Consider the following 14,729-nt stretch of genomic DNA (forward strand, 5'->3'; position numbering starts at 1 on the left):
AAATGTTAACCTTAAACCTTTCCTGAATACTGTTCAAATGTTAGAAAACAAGGAGCCAAACCCAGTCTCAATGAGTCTGCCCTCAATCCTAACAGCCAGCCTCCAACCCAAGTGTATGAAGAAGCCAAACCCACTCAATGAGTCTGCCCTCAATCCCAACAGCCAGCCTCCAACCCAAGTGTATGAAGAAGCCAAACCCACTCAATGAGTCTGCCCTCAATCCCAACAGCCAGCCTCCAACCCAAGTGTATGAAGAAGCCAAACCCACTCAATGAGTCTTCCCTCAATCCCAACAGCCAGCCTCCAACCCAAGTGTATGAAGAAGCCAAACCCACTCAATGAGTCTGCCCTCAATCCCAACAGCCAGCCTCAAACCCAGAGAGTCAGAAGTAAACTCTGATGAAAAGAATGGATTGATGAAATGAGTGTTGCTTTTTTCTTTAAAAGTAACTCACTAAGAAGTATGTAAATCTTAATAAAAACTGAAAAAGCATAAGATAATGACACAGATAAATATAGAGAAACCATCAAAGTTTTGGGAATACAGAACATCATGGCTGTATTATTAAAGTTAAAAGCTCCTATCATAGAGAAAGACTAAAAATAATCTCCAGACTTCAGAATTTGGCTGGTTATACAAGTTATTTTCTGGCTTTCATTAATTGTCTCTACATAATGTCAATTGTCAGGTAGATGAAGTTCATTCATCAGTTCGCAACTCATAATGTTGATTGTCTTTTCTTTCCAATAAAAGTTTACTTGGGACTTTGCTGAGGTATGTGTTTCCACTTTCAGCTTCAAACCGTGTCAGAGGTCTGCTGTTTCCTATCTGCAGTTTCATGAAGAAGCCGTGCTTGCAGGAAGCTCTCTGCTATGTCGCCTGAACTGATAACACAAAGTTCGACTTTCTTTGTGCCAGACATGGAAACTGAACAGGAAGAGGGACAGGTGGGATGGGTGTAGGGCAGGAAACAGATTTTTTTTGCATCCGACACTTTGCATGGAAATACAGTGTTCTGAAAGAGGAAGTAGCAGTGAGACACTGGGATGCTACGTATATTGATTTATAAATATTTATTTGGATTGGTTACCTGCATTTTTTAATACAAAATTCACCCAAACAGTTTACAATTTGGGGAAGGGGAACATTTTCCAAAAGGATGGACTCCACCTTAACCAGAGTGGAAACAGGCTGCTGCTATTAACCTTTAAAAAGGAGAAAGAGCAGCCTGAAAACTAGCTGATGGGGGAAAGCAAACATGGTTCAGAATGATGTATCCTTGAAGGATAGTAAAAGAACAGGGTATTTAGGGCATCCCAGTAAAGAAGATGTAATAAATGCTAAAGTGGACCAGGTGCTTTTAAGTAAAGAGCAGAAGAGCAGACAGAGCAAAAAGATCCCAGATTACCCCCCTCCCCCTGTTAACTGATAAGCAGGTTGTAAATACAAAACAAGAAACATACTTTGAAATGTCTGTATACAAATGCAAGAAGTCTAAAAAATAAGATGGGAGAGTTAAGAGTTGTTATGAGTGCGACCTCCAGCAGCTGTTACGAACCGAGGGCTTGGAGGCCTTCGGCTATTGTTACGGGTGCGGAGGCACGGCCTTCTCTAAAGCAGGTGATGTGAGCCCTTGGGCCACGGCATGACTCAAGGAGAAGCCCCAAGACACACCGCGGGAGGTGAGCTGGTGCGAGCACGGGTAACAAAGAGCAGAACAAGGCTGAAGCGGAGACAAGGATACAAGGTCTGACCCTCTACCGGACCTGCACGCCCCAGGATGACCAACAGCACAATGTTGATCGATGAACAATCTTCCGACCGTTCCAAGCCCTTTCGGTCCTGCCGCTGGGTACGGCAAGAGGTGGCAGACCAGACAGAGTTCGAAGGCAGACGAAGTCCTTAGAACATAGAAGACTTTGGACGAAGACTCAGGCGAAGACACTGTAGACGAAGGCAAGGATCAAGGCACTGTAGACGAAGGCAAGGATCAAAGCGCTGGGTTGAGACTGCGACGCAGCGCACCCTACACAGTCCACCCGCGGGACTGGTCGCGGACCACGCTGGGCTCGAAGCAGACTCCAGGAGGGATAGTGGAAGCTGATATTGAAACATGATGAAGATACTGAAGAGGCCTGCACCGGGGCGCGCCCTACACAGTTCACCGACGGGACTGGTCGTGGACCACGCTGGTGCGGAGCAGGTTCGAACAGAGTCTTGACATGGACAGACGCAGTTTGCAATAGGCTCCGAAGACCAGGACAAGACTCATGCACAGGATTCGATTCTCAAGGAGTAAAACTTAGGACTGAAGCAGAAGTCTTCCAGAGGGTTGCACTGCAGAGATGAAGATGGCCTTTGTACCGTGAGGCGCCCACCCATGGCGCTGGTTGCGGACCAAGACAACAGCATGCCAGGAAGATGGACATCAGGGAACCAAGGCATGGAGGCAGAGGCGAAGACAAAGGCATCAGGAAGGACATCGGACATCAGGAGGTACAAAGGAAGAACATCAGGAACATGAAGACATCTGAAGACATGGACAAAGGACGTCAGGAACCTGAAGACATTGGAGGCACGGACGAAGGACATCAGGAACATGAAGATAACTGAAGACCTGGAATAAGGACATCAGGAACAAGAAGACGACTGAGACCTGGATGAAAGACATCAGGAACATGAAGTCAAAGCCGTCAAAGCAGAAGAAGACCTCGGAGGACCTGGACCGGTCAGAAGACACAGACAATTGTGGAACCGGATCCGAAGGCCAGGAAGAACTGAAGAAAGCCCCTTTTATAGGGCTGAAGCAGGAAACTGGGTGGAGCTGGATTCTGGTGGGACCAGGAGCACTTCCTGCTACTGGCCCTTTAAATACCCAGAAGAGGCGTGCGCTGGCGCCTAAGGAAGGCTGGAGCAGAAGAGGAAACAGCACCAGGGACAGTGGCGTTCCCCTGCTCGCTGACACAGACGCAGGGAAAGGCAGGCTGGCTGCAGGCAGGCTACGGGATGGCCTCCAGGCTGCCGGATGAGGACCCCATCGATGACGTTGCGGCTCCCGGCCGCGGAGGCAGACTGGCAGGCCCCAGAAGCAGCCACCAGGCCGTGGATGCCAGCCGGTGGCAGCGGCCTCCCCTGGCTGCGTCAGCCCTGCTGTGCAGGGCCAAAGATGGTCGTGGCCATCCAGGCCGCAGGAGGACAGAGTCGGTGGCATCCGGCCGCACAGGAGAACAGGTGGGTGGAGGGAATGCCCGCGGGTCACCGTGGGCAGAGCCTAAGAAGAGTGAATAGCACTGGATGAAGACATTGATATAATTGGGCATCTCAGAGATCTAGTGGTGGGAGGAAAACCAAAGGACACTGTGATACCTGGGTACAAATTACTGTATATCAAAATGATAGGATGATCAAACTGGTAGAGGGGTGGCACTATATATTAAAGAGGGAATTCATTTAAAAAATTTTTCATTTAAAAAAATTTATTAATCGCCTAACATTGTTAGGCCTAGGCGATATACAGAATTTACACACATAATTTATTTATTTATTTATTTATTTATTTATTTAAAAGTTTTTATATACCGCACAAAGGATAAATATATAACCAACTGGACCTCACTAACGCGGACTCAGCCATTTTGTCCTGGAACAACATTACCAAAAAGTGGCTGATACTACATGCCCAACTATTACCAAAGCTCCTCAAGCAAACAAGGACAACAGAAAACCTTGGTACACACCAAAACTAAAATCCTTAAAACAGGATCTCAGAAAAAAGAACAACACTGGCGTAAAAAACCCAACATACACCAACATCACGGCATTCAAAAACCATGATGCAACCATTACAGAATATCCATCCTCCAAGCAAAAAGAGACTTTTACTCACAAAAAATCCACCACTTCATTTTCGACCCTAGAGCGCTTTTTTCTTTGGTCTCATCCCTCACTAAACCCCTACCAACATCCATACCAGATGATAAAGCAGCAAGCAAAGCAGAAGAACTGGCAACCTACTTCAAAAACAAGATACCAAATCTACTAACTCAGTCCATCAATAATAACAATAATAATTACACTACGCCAGTAATACCTCGAGCTGCAGTCTCATCACAAAAGGCTAGCCTTAAGGAATTCGAACCGACCTCATCCTTAGAGATCGAAAATATCCTAAAAAAGCTCAAACCTTCTTCTCACCCTCAGGATACCATACCCACCAATCTCCTCATCTCTTGTGCTAAAATCATATCCAAACCCATCGCACAAATCATAAATTGCTCCTTCTCTCACGGGATTATACCTGACCCACTAAAAATGGCAATCATAAAACCACTCATAAAAAAACCTAATCTTTCTCCTGAAAACCCAGCCAATTTTCGCCCAATAGCTAATCTACCATTCATCGCAAAAATCTTGGAACGAGTTGCAAACAAACAACTAACAGAATACCTAAACGACCACAACATTCTTTCCTCATCGCAGTTCGGTTTCCGCCAATCTCGAAGCACCGAAACCCTCCTAATCTCATTAACGGACTCTATATTACTTAATCTTGAAAACAGACAACCGTGTCTTCTCATCCTCCTAGATCTAACAGCAGCTTTTGACACGGTCAATCACAACACATTAATAGATCGCCTGGCAGAAATTGGCATCAGAGATGAGGCCCTCAACTGGTTCAAATCGTTCCTACAGAACAGACAGTATAAGGTCAAGATCAACAAGGAAGAATCTCAACCAGTCACCTGCAACTTAGGAGTCCCACAAGGATCATCACTCTCTCCAACCTTATTCAATATTTACCTTCTGCCACTCTGCCAGCTCCTCATCAACCTGAATCTCGTCCACTACTTATATGCAGACGATGTTCAGATACTGATTCCAATTACTGAATCTCTCCAAAAAACTCTGGACTTCTGGAACTCTTGCCAACAAGCCATCAACAACTTACTCACTAGTCTCAACTTGATCCTTAATCAAAACAAAACAGAATATCTCCTCATTTCCCAAAACGGAACCTACACACTTCCAAGTACCATCTTGTCAACTCAATTAACAATAACCCCACAAGTCAGAAATCTAGGAGTTATACTTGATAACCAAATGAATTACAGATCACTCATAAATAACATCGTAAAGGATGGATTCTTCAAATTACAAGTCTTAAAAAGGACTGAGACCACTCCCTACATTTCAAAGACTTCCGATTAGTTCTACAAGCAATCATTCTCACGAAATAGATTACTGCAACTCACTTCTACTGGTCTCCCTGCCAACGCACATAAAACCACTACAGATGCTGCAGAACGCTGCAGCGGAGGATCTTAACCAAGTCCAACAAAAGAGACCACATCTCACCCATCTTAAAAAGCCTACACTGGCTTCCCGTCAAATTCAGAATACTATTCAAAGTGCTCTCAGTAACCCACAAGGCAATACACAACCTGGCACCACTCGAGCTCACATTCCCTCTACAACTCCACACATCTTCCAGACCAGTGAGACAAGCCTACAAAAACAACCTTCAAATTCCACCGATGAAGTCAGCATTAAGTAAAAGAGCTTTCTCCACAGCTGGGCCTAAACTCTGGAACTCTCTCCCATCAGAGCTCAGATCACTGCAATGCTCCACTACATTTAAAAAAAGACTCAAGACTTGGTTATTCAACCAAGCTTTCCCATAACATCAACCTGCGAAATATCCCTGCCAATATCCCCTCAGTGGTAACACGCTAGAGAACTATATAGATCTTCTCTAGAAATCACATGATCTTTGGCAGTCTATTATCTTTGACAGTCTATTATCTTCGGCAGTCTATTATCAAAACCCAACCTCTAGCCTATATTAGGCACCGCTCATGTTAATTATGTTATTACCCCCATATATCTTAATTATGTTATTACCCCCCATATATCTTAATCCAAGTTAATTCGACCTGTTCATTGTAAGACATTTACTTGTCATTGTTGTTATTGTTTAAAATGTAAACCGAATTGATCAATAATTTTGTTATTGGAAGTCGGTATAGAAAAATGCTAAATAAATAAATAAATAAATATCCGTCTAGGCGGTTTCCAAAGTGGTCAGGCACATACATAATTTAAGAACAAAAACACAAACAATTTTAAAAACAAAAGTTAAATACAATGCATGAAATCATGAAAATTATTACAGATGAAACGCTTGAGTAAATAAGTGTGTTTTCAGTAATTTTTTTAATTCTCTGCAGTTAGAAGTCAAGCGGATACAGTCTGGTAAAGCATTCCATAACGTCGGGCCTGCAACTGAAAAGGCGCGTTTACGGATTAGTGACAAACTAACAGATTTCACAGTGGGAATTTCTAGTAAACATTTATCAAAGGAACGTAGCTGTCTGGAGGGTTTATAAATTCGTAACAGTGAGCATAACCAGATTGAATCATTATTATATATTAAGTTGTGTATAGTGGATAAGATTTTATATACTATGCGGTATGATACTGGAAGCCAATGTAATTGTTGCAAAATCGGAGAAATGTGTTCGTTTCGTCGGATATTGTATAGCATACGAGCTGTTGCGTTTTGGGCTAGTTGAAGTGGGTGAATTGTAGATTGAGGTAGACCAAGATATAAAGCATTGCAATAGTCTAATGAAGATAAGACGAGTGTTTGGGTGAGCATGCGAAAATCGTTTGGGAGAAGTAATGGTTTTAGTTGCTTTAGTATGTGAATTTTGAAAAAAGACTTTTTTACAATTTCAGATATATTGTTTGTCAATGATAGTTTGGAATCAACAAAATACAAAAAACGTACAAAATAGTTTCATAGAAACTAGATGACAAAATGATATTTAAATTATCAAAACTTATTGTCTAAATGAGATCACGTAAAATCTCATCTGATGTTAATTACCAGACACATTAACTTGTTCGAAAAAATTCAATTAACAGTTGTACGCACGGTCAAGCAAAAATTCCTTGAAGGATATTTTAAATTTCTTAACATCCTCAATCGAGCGAAGGTCAAACGGAATCATGTTCCAATGATTGGGCGCCGCTATGGAGAAAGATGTTTCCCTTGTACAGTATAGATGAGCTAATCTCACAGAGGGCACCTCAAGTAAATTTAATTGTGAAGACCTAAGTGTTCTTGCTGGCTTGTGGATCCGAAGTAATGCATTGAACCAATAATCAGATGATAAAACACGAAGCTTAAAAACAGTCATTCCTATCTTGTAGAATATACGCTCAATCACAGGCAACCATTGAAGTTGACATAAAACAGGAGTGATTTGATCAAATCGCTTAGACGAGGAAACTAATCTAGCCGCCGCATTCAACAAAAGTTGAAGTGAACGAATTGAGTTTTTAGGTAAACCAATATAGAAAGAGAAAAGGAGAAATTCTCAAAAGAAATGGTATCTTGTACAGGTTGAGAATGAGGGCGATGAATCAAAAGCATAGAAGTTTTACTAGTATTCAAAAGAAGCTTATTGTGTTTCAACCATCGAGTATGGAATTCATACAAAATGTAAGTGACTCAACTGTTTCAGCCCAAGACTTCTGAACCTTTATATAAAATTGAATGTCGTCTGCATAAATTTTAAACCCATCAGTAATGATGGCTAATAATTTTGCAATGGGAGCAAACAGTATAAAATTCTGTAGAAACAAAATGCAATGTTGAATCTTTATGGATAAAAATTCCAGGTGAAACGGGGAATAAAATAGCAGTGGAGGCATATTACTGTCCACCTAGCCAAAATGAACAAACAGACAATGAAATTCTAAAAGAAATTAAGGACACTAACAAAATCAGTATCACAGTAATAATGGGTGATTTCAATTACCTCAGTATGTATTATGGTTCCGGCTGCTGCGCAGCCTTCCCTCCAACAGAGAACTCTGACAAACTCTGCTGGGTACCATACCTTCCAGCATTTCTTTGGTTCCTGGCCTTTGCCTGCCCTACAGCCTCCATGTCACCAGAGGACCTTCATGAGCTCTCGAACCTGACTGGCCAAGCCATTCTTCCTGCCTGCACCACGCACAGACTCCTGCCCCTACTTAACCCTGTCTGTTTTTTTCCCTCAGTGCTTTGGCATCGAGTCCTTCCTGGCTCCTTGCTCTAGCTTCCCATGCCTTGGGGCCTTTCCTGGCCTTTTCAATGTCTGTCTCGTGGCCCCTGGGTGGGCCTTCTGACTCATTTCATATTTCTTGGGTTCTGGGCCTTCTGATCCTGATTCCCTTGCCTGTCCTTGGCCCCCCTCCTTCTGTCCTGTCAGGCCTATCTCAAGACTTCCAGGTCTCTTCTGTTTCTAGGCCTCTCTGTCTTGTCTCACAAGACCTTCCTACATAGCCTTTGGGCTTTTATGTTTCATATTCTTTGTAGTCCTTGTCCTGGTTAATCCTGTTTTGTCCTGGTCTTCTTACCCTCATCCCAGCTCCAGTGTGTTCCAGTTTACTCTTACCTCCATGCAGCTCCAGTATGTTCCAGTTTACTCTTACCTCCACCCAGCACCAGTGTGTTCCAGTTCACTCTTACCTTCACCCAGCACCAGTGTGTTCCAATTCACTCTTACCTCCACTCAGCACCAGTGTGTTCCAGTTCACTCTTACCTCCATTCAGCTTCAGTGTGCTCTGTTCCTGAGCTTCAGTCCAGCCTGTACTCCATTCCTGAGCTTCTATCCTGCCTGCACTTTGCTCCAGCCTCACCGGATTGCCCAACCTAACTCTAGTATGCCCTCTTGTCCTATGCCACCCTGGAGGTGGTGTTCACCATACCCTTACTATAGCCAAACCGCAACAGTATTGACTGGGTGAATGTCAAATGAGGACATGCTAGAGAGGTAAAGTTCCTAGATGAAATAAATGACTACTTCATGGAGTAGCTGGCACAAGAACCAACAAGAGGTCAAACTATTTTAGACTTAGTTCTTAGTGGAACACAGAATTTGGTGTGAGAGATAATAGTGTTGTATCTGCTTGGCAATAGTGATCAGAACATAATGAAATTTGACCCAATAGCTGGAGGGAGGATACTAAATACATTTATTGAGACAGCATAAGAACATAAGAAATTGCCATGCTGGGTCGACCAAGGGTCCATCAAGCCCAGCATCCTGTTTCCAACAGAGGCCAAACCAGGCCAGAAGAACCTGGCAATTACTCAAACACTAAGAAGATCCCATGCTACTGATGCAATTAATAGCAGTGGCTATTCCCTATGTAAACTTGATTAATAGCCATTAATGAACTTCTCCAAGAACTTATCCAAACCTTTTTTGAACCCAGCTACACTAACTGTACTAACCACATCCTCTGGCAACAAATTCCAGAGCTTTATTGTGCACTGAGTGAAAAAGAATTTTCTCCGATTAGTCTTAAATGTGCTACTTGCTAACTTCATGGAATGCCCCCTAGTCCTTCTATTATTCGAAAGTGTAAATAACCGAGTCACATCTACTCGTTCAAGGCCTCTCATGATCTTAAAGCCCTCTATCATATCCCCCCTCAGCCATCTCTTCTCCAAGCTGAACAGCCCTAACCTCTTCAGCCTTTCCTCATAGGGGAGCTTTTCCATTCCCTTTATCATTTTGGTTGCCCTTCTCTGTACCTTCTCCATCACAATTATATCTTTTTTGAGATGTGGCGACCAGAATTGTACACAGTATTCAAGGTGCGGTCTCACCATGGAGCGATATAGAGGCATTATGACATTTAGTTTTCAGAAAAGTGACTATGATAAAATAAAGAAAATGGTTAGGAAAAAGCTTAAAGGAGCAGCTGCAAAAGAAAAGTTTACTTCAGGCATGGACATTATTTAAAAATCACAGAACAATCAATCACCATGATTAAGAATTTTTTTGTCTCATTTAATTGACCTCCACCATGGGCATCATCGTCAATGCTATTTAAAATGTATCATCGTCAATGCTATTATAGCTAAGTAGCTATAATATTGATTTGAACATTATGAAGAAGTTGATATGAAGAAGCTGATCATTTGAATAAGCGAAAATTGTCATTTCACATGGAATATTTTTCAGCCAGTATTATAATCATAGGTCAAATATGAATTTTATATGCTTAGTGAGTCCATATTCCATGTGAAATGCCAATTTTCGCTTATTCAAATGATCAACTTATTGTAGTTTGAAGAAACACTTATAACTGGATTTTTTCCACCTATACAGTATTAAAAATAATTTGCCTATTGGTCAGTTTTTGCGACTACTGTTACGAGCGCGACCTCCGTCGGCCGTTACACTCCGAGGCACAGAGGTGCGGTCGTCTCTAAACAGGGTTGTGAGCCCTTGGGCCGTGGCATGACCCAGGGAGGAGCCCCAAGCCAAACTGTGGGAGGTGAGCTGGTGTGAGCATGGGTACATGGCAAGACATGGCAGACGCAAGGACTTGGGTACAAGAACTGACCCTCAACCGGACCTGCACACCCCGGACAACCAACAACGCAATGTTGATTGATGAACAGTCCTCCAACCGTTCCAAGCCCTTTCGGACCTGCCGCTGGGTACGGCAATGGGCGGCAGGCCAGAACAAGGACGAGGGCAGACAGAGTCCTTGAAACACAGAAGACTTGAGACTATGACTGATGCGATGGCATTACAGATGAGGGGCTGATGCGAAGACATCACAGACGAGGGACTGATGCGATGACACCACAAACAAGGGACTGATGCAAAGACATCACAGACGAGGGACTGATGCGAAGACATCACAGATGAGAGACTGATGCGAAGACATCACAGACAAGGGGCTGATGCGAAGACATCACAATCGAGGGACTGATGTGACGGCATCACGGACAAGGGTTGATGCAATGGCATCACGGACGAAGACATCACGGACGAAGACATCACAGGCGAGGGCTTGATGCAACGGCATCCCAAACAAGACGAGAAGCTGGGAAGGTAGACATTGGCACTGTCTCTCAGGGCGCCCTACACAACCCACCTTCACTGGCGGACCCAATGGACTGGTGCGGACCACCCTGTCCCACTGCGCGCCCTACACAGCCCGAGGAGGCTGGTCATGGACCACGCTGGAAGTGGGACAAGCACAGGAAGGAATCCAGCCGAGGCGGGACTTTGATGACGGAGCTGATGTCATCCGGAAAACCACAAAGGCTGGCAGGTCAGGAAGCTCAGAAGCACAGGAGTCCACTGCCGGCATCTCCACAGACAGAGACATGTCACCCGGAGATCCACGACCGGCAGAACGGAAGGCTTAAGAGCACAGGAGCAAAACATCAGGAAAGGCTGGAACATCAGGTAGGCTGAGACATGAGGAAACCTGGACGAGGGACCTCTGGAACATGGAGACATGGAACACAGGAAGCATGGAGACATGGAACACAGGAAGCATGGAGACAACAGAAGAGCAGAACATCAGGCACCAGGAACTTGAAGACATCCGAAGACAGGAACAAAGGACGTCAGGAACCTGAAGACGCTAAAGACCAGGACGACGAACATCTGGAACATGGAGACAGCTAAAGACAAGGACATCTGGACTCGGCCGACACCAGGACTGGGAAGAAGGAACATGAAGACACTGAACACGAAGCCATCAAAGCAAGAGAAGACCACGGAGGAGCTGGACCGGTCTGAAGACACAGGCAACTGTGGAACCCAATCCGAAGGCGACGAGAGACTGATGAAGAATCTCTTTTATAGGGATGAAGCAGGAAGTCATCATTGGGAGGAGCCAGCAACACTTCCTGTGGCTGGCCCTTTAAATGCAGTGAAGAGGCACGTGCCGGCGCCTAAAGGAAGGCTGAAGAGAAGCGGTAAGTTGCAGCACCGCGGACAGCAGTGCTCTCCTGCACGCGACAGAGCAGGGAAGGCAGATTGATTACAGGCAGGCTTCAGGGCAGCCTCCAGGCTGCCGAACGAGGACCCCGAAGGCAACGTTGCGGCTCCCTGCTGCGGAGGCTGACCCGGGGCGGCTTCAGGCCGTGAAGAGGAGGAGTAATAATTCTGGTAAATCTTATTCTGCAAGAACATATTCAGATTGTTCTACCTCTCATGTAATTTACATGATCGTATGTCCATGTAACAAATATTACATTGGCAGAACCAAATGACCTATACGTATACGGCTCACTGAACATTGGAGCTGTCTTACCACAGAAAAACTCAAGCTCCTATTGTTTTGCATGGTTTACAAAATAAGCATAAATTTGTGGATCTAAAGTGGAGGGTTATAGATAGGTTAAAGATGACTAGCAGGGGAGCGATCCACAAAGTTTATTGAATTATCGTGAGCAGAAATGGATTTTTCATTTGAATAGTATGCAGCCTTATGGTTTAAATGCTGCCATTGAATGGTACTCCATCATTTAAATTTCTTATTGTCAGCAACTCATGACGCATTTATCTCCGACACTACGTGGATTTTCTCTATTGGGTGAATGTCCCTTTAAAAATGGCGCTTGTGCGTCCTCTCTGGTTGAGGAAACACACTACCGGCAAGATGGTGAAATGCCGCTGAAGCAACAGCGCGTTAGTATGATACCTCTTGTGCCTTGTTTTAAAACGATAAAATTTTGTTCTAATTTCTTTATACAACACTTGCACAGATATCTTCAGCCCCTTGAAGAAGGCGGATGCCGAAACACGGACCGTGACAGGCAGTTTGAATATCAGCCTCTCCACATGTTGGGTTATAAGTGTTTCTTCAAACTACAATAAGCTAAGTAGCTATAATATTGCTTTGAACATTATGAAGAAGTTGATATGAAGAAGTTGATAATTTGAATAAGCGAAAATTGTCATTTCACATGGAATATGGACTCACTAAGCATATAAAATTCATATTTGACGTATGATTATAATACTGGCTGAAAATAAGTTCATGCTAAATAACATTGACGATGATGCCCATGTATGAGGTCAATTAAATGAGACAAAAAATTGTTAATCACGGTGATTGATTGTTCTGAGACCACTCAGGTACACCAGCTCTTTTGTTCATTGTTCTTTATATATGGCGGTTACCTCTTCCAAATGATTTTTTGAGAGATCATTGGTTGCTCATTGTTTAAAAATACCATACTAGAAGCCCAGACCAGATGTTTTTCACACATTAGAAAAAGTGGAAGGAAGGCTAAAAGATTATTGGCATAGTTAAAAGGTGAGGTGAGAGAGGCAATGATAACTAAAAGAAACATCTTTCAAGAAATGGACAAGGGATACAAATGAAGAAAACAGTAAACAGCATAAGCACTGGCAAGTTAGATGCAAAGCAGTGATAAGGAAGGCAAAGAGAGAATTTGAAAAGAAGCTTGCCATGGAAGTAAAAACTCATAATAAAAACTTTTCAGGTACATTCAAAGTAAAAAGTCTGCAAAGGAGTCAGTTGGACCATTAGATGATCAAGGAGTAAAAGGGGCAATTAGGGATGACAAAGACCATAACAAAGAAAGCAGAGTTGTTTACCTGTAACAGGTGTTCTCCTAGGACAGCAGGATGCTAGTCCTCACATGTGGGTGATATCATCAGATGAAGCCTGGCATGGAAAACTTCTGTCAAAGTTTCTAGATCTTTGACTGGCACACTGAGCATGCCCAGCATGCCATTATTCACGTGTCCACGCCAGGTTCCTCTTCAGTCTCGTAATATAGAATTCAGGAAAAATAAAATAAACTATTAGAAACCCAACTCTGTTGGTGGAGGGTGGGTTTCCTGTTACAGGTAAGCAACTCTGCTTTTTCCTAGGCCAAGCAGGATGGTAGTCATCACATGTGGGTGAATACCTAGCAATAGGCTGCTTCCGTATGAACAAAGAACACGCAGCACTTAACTAGGTGCCAACAGGCACAACAAACTAGTGCTGGTGGCAACAGATGAGCCAGCCTGAACCTGAACAAAGGACATCAGGTCAGAAGAGTTGGGTTTAATTACCAAAAAAGGTTCTGCAAGACCGACTGACCGAAATGGCTGTCACATCGACTTTCTCTGTCCAAGCAGTAGTGTGAAGCAAAAGTGTGGAGGGAATTCCAGGTTGCCGCTTTGCAAATTTCATCTATGGGAACTGCCCGCAAGTGAGCCACCAAAGTCGCCATGGCTCAAATAGGATGAGCCTTGACATAGCCACCCAGCTGAGGGTAGATAAGGTCTGCTTGGATAAAGCAACTCCCAATCTATTTTTGTCGAACGAAATGAAGAGTTGTGTGGATTGTCTGTGGCCTGCTGTTCAATCCTCATAGAACGCTAAGGCCCTTTTGCAAGCTAGGCTGTGCATAGATCGCTCTGCCCGGTGCGAGTGAGACCTAGGTAAAAAGGTTGGTAAGACAAAAGACTGATTCAGGTGGAAATCAGTTACCACCTTCATGAGGAACATAGGGAGCATTTAGAAAACCACCCGATTCTGGAAAAATTTTGTGTAGGGTGGATACAACTAGTGCCTGAAGTTCGCTGACCCTGCATGCCAAGGTGATCACTTTCAAGAAAATGACCTTTCAGGTCAGGTATTTAAGGTCACAAGACCGTAAAGGCTCAAAGGGAGCCTTCATTAGGTGGCCCAAGATCACATTGAGGTCCCAGGAAACCACAGTGGCCTGAGGGGAGGATTCAGCTGGAATAGGCCCCACATGAAACAAACCACCACAGGTTAAACTGAGATTGGCAATCCATTCAATCCTTGGTGGTAGGCTCCAATCGCATTGAGATACACTCTCACAGAGATGGTCTTTAAGCCAGCATCCAAGAGATGCAGCAGGTAATCTAA

The sequence above is a fragment of the Rhinatrema bivittatum genome, chromosome 12, assembly GCF_901001135.1.
Source record: "Rhinatrema bivittatum chromosome 12, aRhiBiv1.1, whole genome shotgun sequence".
Classification (NCBI taxonomy): Eukaryota; Metazoa; Chordata; class Amphibia; order Gymnophiona; family Rhinatrematidae; genus Rhinatrema; species Rhinatrema bivittatum.